Source organism: Silurus aristotelis, assembly GCF_946808225.1.
Source record: "Silurus aristotelis genome assembly, chromosome: 19".
Classification (NCBI taxonomy): domain Eukaryota; kingdom Metazoa; phylum Chordata; class Actinopteri; order Siluriformes; family Siluridae; genus Silurus; species Silurus aristotelis.
Genome location: NC_139592.1, coordinates 5,549,743 through 5,562,315, shown reverse-complemented (window position 1 = coordinate 5,562,315; position 12,573 = coordinate 5,549,743). Strand labels below are relative to the sequence as shown.

At 37.9% G+C, this 12,573-nt stretch overlaps 1 long non-coding RNA gene across 1 annotated transcript in view; it reads right to left on the bottom strand.

Annotated features, from left to right (window-relative positions):
• LOC310715004 overlaps positions 1-12,573 on the bottom strand; it is a 90,947-nt gene that overhangs the window by 50,268 nt on the left and 28,106 nt on the right. The window lies entirely within an intron of this gene.

Sequence of the window (12,573 nt, the reverse complement as noted above, 5' to 3'; positions counted from 1 at the left end):
CATTTCTTTTTCTTTCTTTTTTATAATCAATGTTTTGGGGGTTTTTTGTTTTTTTTTAAAACACAAAGTCATTTTTCTCAATCTAGGCTCCCAAGTGGCGCAGCAGAACAGAGGAGGCGGTTTAAGGGGAGATAGGACAAATATTTTATGACTAGCCCAGCTATTTCTCACTGGAAATAAAATTGTAAGTCACAAACACTTACAAATACCTTCCACACTAACTGCCCCCTCCTCAGGCTGGAGACATGCAAAATTACCATATTTTAAGATCAATTAAGCATATATGTTCCTATGTTATCATTTTTGTGGCTCAATGTCTTATTATTAATGTCTTACCGTATATAGATCCTGTTTCCATGTTTCTGGCACAGAGATTCTGAGCTGAATTTAGGGTTAGTGGCATGCATGGAAATGGTATCCCTTTATATGATTAATTATGTTTAACATTAGTCATTTTTACTTTTAGGAGCTACACAATGTCATTGTTTGATATGGTAATATACATCCTGTTCATTTTATTTAAGAGGATACACAGCAAGATTTTATTATGATTTTATTATTGTGAAACATATATATATATTTTTTTTTTACTTTTTTTTTAATTTACATAATTTAGCTTAACTATAACCTTGAGGACTTGAGGAAACAATACAGGTGAAGGTCTTGTGGATTTATTCTCAATTTGTGTGTGTGTGTGTGTGTGTGTGTGTGTGTGTGTGTGTGTGTGTGTGTGTGTGTGTGTGTGTGTGTGCGTGCGTGTGAGCACGTGTGTGTGCGAATGCATGTGTGCATGTCTAGGCATGCAATTCGCCAATCTATGTAAATGCAAACATGTTTTTTTCTAAATGTGTATAAGGATGTACTCAGGAAGTACTCTGCTGCTTTGAAATTCAAATTCTCGCTCATGAAAAGGTTTTTTATAAGGACAGAAATCAGAAAAATATTCTGATAATCTGTTCATTTTTAGTCTTTTTTTTATCAGGCTAAAATGTATTTGTTCACCAAGTCAAAATGTTTGTGATGGAATAATGCATTTAAAAAAATATCTAGAGAAGTAGAGAAAAATTTGGTAAAAAACAAAAAAAAATAAACAACAACAAAACTAAGAAAAACAAATATGTCCTATGATTGTGTCGGAAACTTGCATGGCCAAGAAGCTACACCTAAAAGTCTGGTAGAACCAGATTAAATAATGGTGATAATAATGACATGATTATACAGGGTCTTTGGGGGTTAGGTAGCTTCCCAAACCGCAGTACAATATATAATGTGTATAAGTGCAATATCAGTACATCAATGGTGTCTGTTATACCCAAGTATTTAAATGTGGGTTGTGATGCAACACAATCCATATTGCAGAATAATTTATGCGTGTTATATGTAACTTCAGATTTTAAAAAATTTAATAAAATATTCCGCTCAAGTATAAGTAGTTACTTCAATGAAATCTTACTCAAGTACAAGTAAAGTTACCGGTCCAAAAATCTACTCAGGTAAAAGTTAAAAAATCGATCATTTAAAATTTACTCAGAGTAAAAATAACTGAGTTACTTTTTTTAACAGTGAAGGTGAGGCATTTTAGTGTACTTCAAAAAGACAAGGGGATCTAAATCTCACCCGAGTTGGTTTTAATTGAAGAAAAATTCGTACAAATTCAAGTGTAATAACAACTTGAATTTATTGTGAATTTTACACTTTCGATTCGACGGCATTTGGTTTTCAGCTCGGTCTGCATCACCCGTGTCTGTCTTGTCCGTCTCCATCTTTCTTTCTTGTGAGTTTAGACCGTTTGTTCAACACCAATCAATCAATCAAAGTTTCCAGGGCAAGATTTCTCCCCCTTGCATTCATTTTATTTTATTTTTTATTACTAACAGATATGATTTAAAATGTAACCGTAGTAACGTGAGTAAATGCAATTCTTTACCTTCCACTTCTGTATAATTTATACATTATATATAATATATTTTCTACTCTGCTTGAGTAGATGGCAAGTTTTCCCCACTAGCCAACTCCAGCTATAATCTGGGAAAGATGAAGGCTAACGTGTGCTTCCTCTGAGACACATTGAAGCCAGGCAGCATTTCAGGGCAATCCATTGAAGGAAAGTGCTATTTACCCTCTTCTGCATACATGAGTTCAGAAATGCCCAGAAATGCCAGTGATTGACAGGAGAAGGTAATGCCATCCGTTCCACCCAGAGAGCATGACCAATTTTGCTCCCTTGCCTCATGTTGTGCCACTCTGAAGCCAAAACAACAGCATTACTTCTGAAAGGGCAACATTCCAAAAATCCTGCATCCTGTAGCTTTCATTTGCATTACACATATGCTTTACAAAATTCAAATGATAGATATCTAGTAAACTTTCTCAGAATTTTGGAAAAATCTGTTGTTTTAATTCAACAGGTGCCAAGAGGTCAAAGCCTCCAACCCCATCCTTTTATTTCAAAAACAAAGTCCCATCTTTTCCTCCGGCAATTTATCTGCTTTCTTATGCATGTTTGCTTCCGTTCTTCTATTGTTTTCAAGTAAGCTCCCTCGGTGTCTCTCCCCAGAGCCTGCATGTGCAGTGAATTTGATTTCAGGCCTTTATCTAAGCCGGCGGACTAAAACTGCTTACAGATTCAGAGGAACTGTGCTGTGATTTAATTTGAAAAGACCAATCAATTCATTTTGGCACATCATTCAGAGCAGAAGCCATTCTTTTTGATCTGATGTAGTAATGGGAACTGACACAAAGTTTATCCAGATGAACTTGCCTTGAAGCCCTACAGTGTGAACAAGGACAAATATTATAGGACGAGCTGAGAATGATGCGCAGTTTCTCTTTATTTGGGTGGTTCTTTATCGTCTCTTGGTCGGACCGCAAGAAAGAATCCGGCTTTATCCAGATGGACTTGCAGCCCTACTTTTACTTTTCCAGCAGCACTGCTTGATCAGAATAGATAACATGCTGAGGAAGAGAAGAAAACAACCTCTCATGGCCTCTCAGTGTCCGTCATGTGTCATGGCCGCTCCTGACTTTTGCGTTCTGTCTGACTGAATCTTCTGTTCCAGCGGTTGATTCTGCCTCTCTGTCCCTTGGAGGCCGAGCCGCTCTAGATCCTCCTCAAATCCAATCACAAATACAGAGATGCATCCCAAACACACCTTTTTTGTCTTGCTGGCTTTTCCTTTTTTCTCACAGGACTCAGGTGTGTGTGTGTGTGTGTGTGTGTGTGTGTGTGTGTGTGTGTGTGTGTGTGTGTGTGTGTGTGTGTGTGTGTGTGATTGACAGCTGTCTGTATTAGGCACACATCTAGGAAACACGAATGCGCCCTGTTCAGAGGATTCTACGTTCCTCACCTCACCTCACCTCACGTTCGCTCTTGTGTACTTGATCTTTTCATTCTTTTCTTACTTTATAGTTGTTTTTGTGTCATTGAGGCACTTTAGATATAAAAATATAAAGTCATTCTGGGCTGCCTGACAAATAAGAGCAAAATATTGTGTAAAATAAATTCTGTCCGGCTACAGCTTTCATTTTTGAGTACTAAACATTTTTTTAACGATTTCTTAAGTATAAATATAGTAACAGCGTAACAAATAACGCGGCACGCCAAAAATAGTTGAACTGAATTAATCTCTCATTCGCCTGATTTTCCAGCTCACCTTTCCATTTGACACACATGCACATTTACATTCACAATGGCGTTCATTTGCAAGCTTGTCTCAAACGTCATGTTATTACTGACAGTGAAATGGACAACATTTGATATCTTTTGGCCCGACGTGATTGCCATGGGAACCAGCGAATGCAGCCGGGCCCTAAACAACCAGCGGCTGATGAAGACAAATGTGCAAACGCAGGTTGGCAGAATTGCTTTCTGGGCGTGTGTGATCGGCCACGCTCGAGAAGGCGGAACCAGGGGTTTGTGATTTATAGTGTGGCGTGGTCGCCGGACCACCGCTGTCTGCTGCCCGTCGGTGCCTTAATTACCCCAAGTATGTTTATTAGAATAGTCACACTAAGCATAATACATCATCGCTAAAGAGCAAAGCAGGGCCAAATATTACAAATCCTGCATGTAGACTGTATGCCAAGTCAGTTTCTGCTAGTTGATTTGGAAGAAACTGGCAGTATGATGGACAACAAGAGTGATAGATGTGATTACATCAGATTGGAGATGAAAAGTAATCAAAACATTCACAAACAAAACTAAGACATAATGATTTCTAGTTAGCCGCATTTGCGAGGGGATAAATCTATCTGAGGTACGTCTTTCTGTTTCATTTCTTTAAACAGACTCGCGTGGATAAAAAAGAAAGTCCACAATATAATGTTAAAATATTGAATCTGTATGTATGATTAGATCTTGTAGTATGGTGTTTATAATGCTAGAACAAGCTGCATTTGGGACAAAATAATTGGCTCAAGCAATTTCTGATTCAAACAGTTTTCCGATAGGCAAACTCAATGTTATGTAGCTTATGTATTCCGATCATGAAATATTTTGGTTGCAGATGAGGCACAGGGCTGATTAACATTTAGGGTTCAGATGGATTGATTTCCTCTTGTCAAGTAAATGCAAATGGTCTGCCAGGAGATGTCATAAGATAAACCCACATACTGCTGCACCCTGTTGTTCATTGTGTGGTACTGCAGTAACAAAATATACATCATATAAGATTTCCAAATAGATGAGGATTATTTGATATATTGAAAGTGTTAAATATAGAAACCATTTACTGATTAACTCAGAGCTCTGTTTGGTTTGCCTTTTTTTTATCTAATCGAATGTTGTTTTGGGAACACTCGAGAGTCCTCCTTTTTGTACACGTGTGATGTGGATGATTTTTTTAGAATGACGCCGGTTCTAAATGGCAGAACGTTTATATGGTTTTCATACGACCACAGACCACAGATACATACATAATTAGTGCCGTGTTTTGCCTCCCAGGAGCTGTGAGATTGACCTGGATAGCATGTGCTACAATTGTATGGATTGAACAATTTTAGGACTGACAGAAAAGATGAACAGAAGACAGAAGAAAAAAAAACCTGTAGAACCTGAAGAAGGTTCATCCAGGGTCAGAGCAATATAAAGCACGCCGCTTTAAGTAACGCCTTTGAGAAGATGTTTCTTCTCGATTGTGTGTCATGGTAGGAGCTGGGTGTACAGCCTGCCTGCAGGCCATGATGATGACATCCACCACCCAGTGTGCTAGGCTCTAATTAGACATGGGAGTGCTTTGAGTCTTCTCTATGGGAAGAATTACAGTAGGCATAACATGAAACACTCAACAGGTTTCTCACCATGGAATGTTGTGAGGTCAGTTTGTGTTAACAAATGTAGGTGCGCTCAACCACAAGGCTTCATGTGGCCACCAATGCAGGCAAGATGAGCTTGTTATCAAAAATGTCTTATCAATGTCCAACTTTTTTGGGTGGTTAAACTCAGAAAGGCCATCTTTATGGAGATATTGCATCCTGCAAGGGTTCTTGAGAAAAGGTCTAACTAAGATCTAGTACAAGTGCGAGATCCCATTCAAATCACTGGGAGATCAGACCACAGAGTACTGCTCATGTCTTCACTGGATGGAAGCAATATCATGGCAGGTTATTTTCTTTTACAGCATTTTCAATAATTGGTCATAGCATCTACAAACCAAACCAGCATTGTTTACAAGTCTGCTTGAAGCAGTCAAGATAAGATACATTATATAGACAAAATATTGGCTTGACTTTCCCAGTCATATGTGGTTCTTTCCCAAACTATTTCCACAAACCTGAAGGCACACAATTTTATAGGATGTCTTTGGATGCAGTAGTATAAAATTTACTCGAACTTGGAGACCCAAACATGTTCCAGCATGATGATACCCCGGAGCCCCAAGCCTGCTACATGAAGATATGCTTTTCATGGTTTGGAGATTTACTGCTATAGAGTTCTGACCTCAACCCTATTGAACACCTTTGGGATGAATGTAAACACTGACTGCAGTATCTGACTTTACTAACACCCTTGTGTCTGGATGAGCACAAATAGAGGAACATCTTCCCAGAGGATTAGAGCGATTTATAAGAGCAAAAATTTTCCACATACCATACTTATGTCCAGGTTTCTGCAAACGTTCGGCAATATAGTGTAGTTTAGATATGATTAGAATGCAGCACCAGTGGCCTATAGTCAGTAACAGATGACAGGGAACGTAGCAGTCCAGATGTTAGCAAGCTCAACTGGGGACAACAGCAATATACAGAGGGCCCCATTTAGACAGCCCAGCTAGTCAGGAGACTATGAAGACTGAAGGATTGAGCAGGGGTCCAGCTAACTTCACAAACTCAGTGATGAGAGACGACTGCTCAACCATACTTGTGGCCTATATTCACTAACCTGCAGGCCACCAGAGACTGGGAGATGCAACTCCAATTAGTAGCCATGAATCACTCGAAAAAAAAAAAAAAAAAGAAAGAAATCCAGACTAGGTGGTGAAAACACCTGATTTGGGTCTATAGCCAAATCTGGAGGAAGCAAGCCAGTACACAGACAGTATTAAGATGTATATGAGGTGCACAAGGTAAGAAAAAGAAAGGGAATGCCATCTGCATTTGAATAAAACACTATATCGTATAGTAAGCATGAATTTGTTGAAGGTGTTGGTATGCGAGCGCAAGACAAGGAATCTCACCTTCCCTGGGGGATAAGAAAATTCACTTTTCACAGTAGTGTACTGTATTATTACATACCATTAATGTTATATTTAGCAACAGTGTTTCTGAGAGTTCTATTTCTTTCACTAGGAAGCTGATTTGAAAAACGATACCTGTTGCTCTATAATAGAATGGGGACATTCGAAAACGTTTGACGTGAATAAAATGGCTTAAAGCGACAAGACAGCGTTTTTAAACGACAAATTAATAATAAAGCATACTATTTACAGAAGACCAGTTTGTTTGAGTTGTGCCTTTTAAAACCACTGTCTTATCGCATTAAACCACGTTAAGCTTTTTCCTTAACATGGAAGAAAAATGTTAGACGTGTAATTAAAGATATGCGTTCGTTTTCTGGACTCGTGATTGTCTGTACATAGAATGCTTTATTATTATTGTTTTCACTGCGTCCAGGAACTCATCACACAAAATAATACTCCCTCAATCCTTGCAGTCAGTCAACATATTTTAAAGATCCACTGTGTAATAATGCAGTTCAATGCTGATGGCAGGACACTCCTGCATAGTCACAAGGTTTTTTTTGTCAGGATGCCTACCTCCTTCCAGTTGGCCTTAATTATAAGCCAGAGGTCACTGGCGTTGTTAGCGTCTGCTTGACACTAATTGGCCTAAGGTGGAAAAAACTTTCACAGTGAGACATGCAGAGAGAGGAGGGGGTCAGGATCAGAGATGCGTCACAGCAAAGCAGCGGACAGAAATAACGGAGAGAGGAACGAGGGCGCGTAATATGCTAGGGGACAGGTGCATGAGGAGCAAAGGAAATGGGCTGTGTATATACACTTACTGGAGCTCATTAATGAGCCAACCGGGCTGCCTCTCGGCTCAAGTTGGATTATTGATTCGTATGGGTTATTTAAGTTGTGACAAGTGGTCGGACTATCAAGAGAATATGACGGCAAGATTTCTTCAAAATGGAAGTATCGATCCGTTCGAGAAAGATCAGGGTACATAAATGCGAGCCACCACAGGAGATTTTGGAAGATATATGAACAACAAAGTCAAAATATGCAGGGAGTAAAGCATGATGTTGGAAAATAATCCACAACGGGGTGGAGGAAGTGAATTATTCGCAGTGTCTCAAAGCGGTTTATTCTTTAATAGCATCATTCTTCATAGAACCAGAAACCTGTGGTCAATATGTGGACAATAAATCTAGTGGTGTGTGTTTGATGCTACGCTAAATCGTACGTAAAAGTTTTTGTTGCCTTGATTAGCCACACATATGGCGAACAAAATTTATAACAAATAAAACCTTGGCTGAACTACATGCACAGGTTTTATGAGCTTTGATTAAAAAGGAAATCATTTTAAATTCAACTGCTTAAATCTTTAAATGTCGCTAATGTTAAATGTAGCTTTAAACACATAACACATAAAAGAGTCTCTTTGTCCCATCTGCCCTTTTCCTGAGACAGGAACGAGACGCAACTGCAAGAAAGACAACTCTAAGGGCTGCTTTAAGGAGCAATCCTCAGTGGCAGGCGCAAGAAAGAGCTGTGACAGACAGCATCGTTGAGGTCCGACCCAGTGCTCCGTCACACAGCAGTTTAGCAAACGCGCTCAGCATTTAGACAGGTTTCCTGCAGCACTTGCATCATCAGCTCATTGATTCTCATTAAGACAGAGTGGCACATTCTGGTGGTAGACGATGCCATGCTAACTGAGTCATATACACTGACTGTCCACTTTATTAGCACCACCTTTTCACCTGCTCATTCATACAACTGTCTAATTAACGAAACAAACAAACACAGGAAAAAAAAACATTAAATGTCTTGTAGCGAGAGATTCTGTCAGCCAAGAACAGGCATCTGAGGCCATGTCCACTGAGGACATGTTCACTCTAATATGTTTTCGTTCCTATTTTAAAATGTAAAAAATGTTGGTCTTCCGTCCACACTGAGACGACATTTTCAGTCATCAATAGCTATTTGAAAAATGCTCACCACAAAGTGGATAAATGTAAAAATGCTGTGTCGCAGTGTGGACTGTGGAAACGGAGGATTTCGAAAACAATGACGCATTTTTCTCGACATTGCCACAAAATTTCAAGACGTTCAAGACGTAAGCGTTTTCAGACGTTTCAGTGCGGATGAGCAACTTTTGGGAAACGATTGAAAACAGTAGTATGGATGCGGAGCGTTTCTAGATGAAAATGCCCTTTGCAAATGAGGCTACAGCGAGTAAAGGCTTACCTAAGCGTACAATTCGAAAAAATGGTGTCTGGTCTTTATCACAGTCTTTCACTTCGTGATTTAAAGACTTTTTTAAGATGTGCTGTGCATTCTGGGATGCGTTTATGCTCACAGCTGTTATAGTTATAGTTAGAGTTACACTCATGTATGTTTTTTGCACCATTGTGTGTAAACCATTGACAGAGACTCTAAAGAATCCCTAAAGAACTGCTGCTGTAACACGATTGGCCGATATATAAATTGCATGGATAACTAGGTGTATGTTTCCAGTGGCAGGCCGTGCATTTCACATTTAGGCCTCCAGGGGTGTCCTACCGGAATCACTCAGACCTCTTACAGTTTTTCAGTTGCTTTGGAGCGTTTTTCAGATCAGAAATGAAATTCTCAAAACGACCAATTCAACCTTCACATTATGTAGACCCTTGTGCACGTTATACAATTTCTCGTCGCTTTGATCAAATTGCGAATGTTTTGGTACATTCATTGTAATCGATTGTGTACAAGTGTCTGCTGTTTTCTACATTATCAATTGTTTATGTTCATGTTGATCAAAATATATTATACTGGTTCTCATTTGAATAGTTTTAACCACCAAAACACCTCAGCATCATTTCATGGCATAAGTCATTGAATGCAAAATAGTTAGTAAAACAGTTAATAGAATCTGTCAAGCTTAAACTTCTTTTAAACTTTATTTTGTAAATGTGTTGAAGTGATGAATTGTGCAGATGAATCTTGAATGTCATTAATGAAGGCGAGTGAAAGGCATCAGATCATCCGATTATAGACTAGTTCTCTAAAACAGGTCAAAGGTGAATCTCGTGAACCTTCAATTGGCAACAGAGCAAAACACAAATACAATTTCTGAAAATGGATAAACAACCAGGAAACGAAGGAACACTAGTACATTACAGTCAAAGTGTGAATCCTGTCTGGTCTCTTGCAATCAAATACATTTGTGCTGCTGATATTCATAAATGTCGTACAGAACAAATTCAACTTTTGTGCATTTTTAATGATTGTAACATACTGACAACATGACATGTCATGACAACATGACAACATTATGGCAAGCTTGTCTGTGAACAATGACAAGGGATCCTTTCATTCTGATGGGAATGAGATGTTCATTGACACTAATACTTACTTTTGAGAGATGAACTAAGGATTTTAAAAAAAGTACAGGCTTTTGCAAGAAATCCAATGTTTTGTGCTTTTGTACAAATACAGTAGTTTTGAAAAATGTACTTACTAGTTTGCAAATATTAAAGATGATTCGAAATAATGATCCGAAGCAACTGAGAAAAACTAAGTCAAGATTCAGTTTCATTTTGCTACAATTTGGGGGAAGAATTGCAAAACATAATATTGTTTTTTTTTTTGTTTTTTTTTTTTGTTTTGGTTTTTTTTTTGGAGGGGGGGTGTTATGCAGTTTATTATTATAAAATATTTGTGAAATATTAAAAAAAATTTAAACAATTAAAAATAAAATGCTTAATTAAATAATATATAAAATAATATTTTATGAAACATGAAATGTATGTACAAAAAATAGAATCAATCTAATTAATGCAATACACTTTATTATATTGATTAAATTGAGTAATCGATTAAATTGCCACAAATTAAAATGATTAGATACATTTTGAATAAATGGAAAAAGTTAATTAAATAGTTTACATTTGTTAGATCCCCATTTGAATAATACAGATGCGTATATAATGTGTTTTTATAATTTATATTAACATTATTAAATAATAAATAGAATAATTAATTTTCTAAACATTTGCTCTACGTAACTGTTCTTATTTCAGAATTCTTTAACAAATGTCTTCTTTCTCTCCATCCTTCATTAATTCGTTCTCTCGATATACGGAATTGTCAGGCTTTTCTCCTTTTAAAAGAAATTCTTTGAAGTTGGACATGAAACGCTAAAGATTCCATAGCGCTATCGTTAGCAATGACTGAAACGGTTATGAAATACGTGCACCATTAAAACCCTAGCAAACTGATAAAAGAGCTGCCCCTTGTAACAGATTAAACCAACGCCATGTTTCACCACAAAATAATTTTTTCAGTAAATTTTAAATTGAACTACTAAACCAAAAATAAATCAAATGTGCTACATAAAATATTACAAAATATGTTACAACATATATGCAATCCATCACAAAAACAAGTGCCCTTTCTGCCATTCTTGCACACAAATCTGCCCCACTTGACCGTGGTTTTATCATGTACAGTCTTCTTGTGCATCGAAATCACATGTGGTTAAACACGAAACATGTTTAACCTGATTAACATGACAACTCGGTACGTTATGCAATAAAAACATTTTTATTATAAAATGTATAAAAATCAGCTCAAATTACTGATGCAAGATAAAATACTATAATTTCACATATTCACTATACAAATAGATACAAACTAGATACTGCTGCTAGTAGTAGTGATATTAATACTACTAATGACAAAATATAATCATTAAAAATTAATTACAGTGCCTTGCGAAAATATTCGGCCCCCTTGAACTTTGCGAACTTTTGCCACATTTCAGGCTTCAAACATAAAGATATAAAACTGTAATTTTTTGTGAAGAATCAATAAAAAGTGGGACACAATCATGAAGTGGAACAAAATTTATTGGATATTTCAAACTTTTTTAACAAATAAAAAATTGGGCGTGCAAAATTATTCAGCCCCCTTAAGTTAATACTTTGTAGCGCCACCTTTTGCTGCCATTACAGCTGTAAGTCGCTTGGGGTATGTCTCTATCAGTTTTGCACATCGAGAGACTGAAATTTTTGCCCATTCCTCCGTGCAAAACAGCTCGAGCTCAGTGAGGTTGGATGGAGAGCATTTGTGAACAGCAGTTTTCAGTTCTTTCCACAGATTCTTGATTGGATTCAGGTCTGGACTTTGACTTGGCCATTCTAACAGCTGGATATGTTTATTTGTGAACCATTCCATTGTAGATTTTGCTTTATGTTTTGGATCATTGTCTTGTTGGAAGACAAATCTCCGTCCCAGTCTCAGGTCTTTTGCAGACTCCATCAGGTTTTCTTCCAGAATGGTCCTGTATTTGGCTCCATCCATCTTCCCATCAATTTTAACCATCTTCCCTGTCCCTGCTGAAGAAAAGCAGGCCCAAACCATGATGCTGCCACCACCATGTTTGACAGTGGGGATGGTGTGTTCAGGGTGATGAGCTGTTTTGCTTTTACGCCAAACATAACGTTTTGCATTGTTGCCAAAAGGTTCGATTTTAGTTTCATCTGACCAGAGCACCTTCTTCCACATGTTTGGTGTGTCTCCCAGGTGGCTTGTGGCAAACTTCAAAAGACACTTTTTATGGATATCTTTAAGAAATGGCTTTCTTCTTGCCACTCTTCCATAAAGGCCAGATTTGTGCAGTATACGACTGATTGTTGTCCTATGGACAGAGTCTCCCACCTCAGCTGTAGATCTCTGCAGTTCATCCAGAGTGATCATGGGCCTCTTGGCTGCATCTCTGATCAGTCTTCTCCTTGTATGAGCTGAAAGTTTAGAGGGACGGCCAGGTCTTGGTAGATTTGCAGTGGTCTGATACTCCTTCCATTTCAATATTATCGCTTGCACAGTGCTCCTTGGGATGTTTAAAGCTTGGGAAATCTTTTTGTAT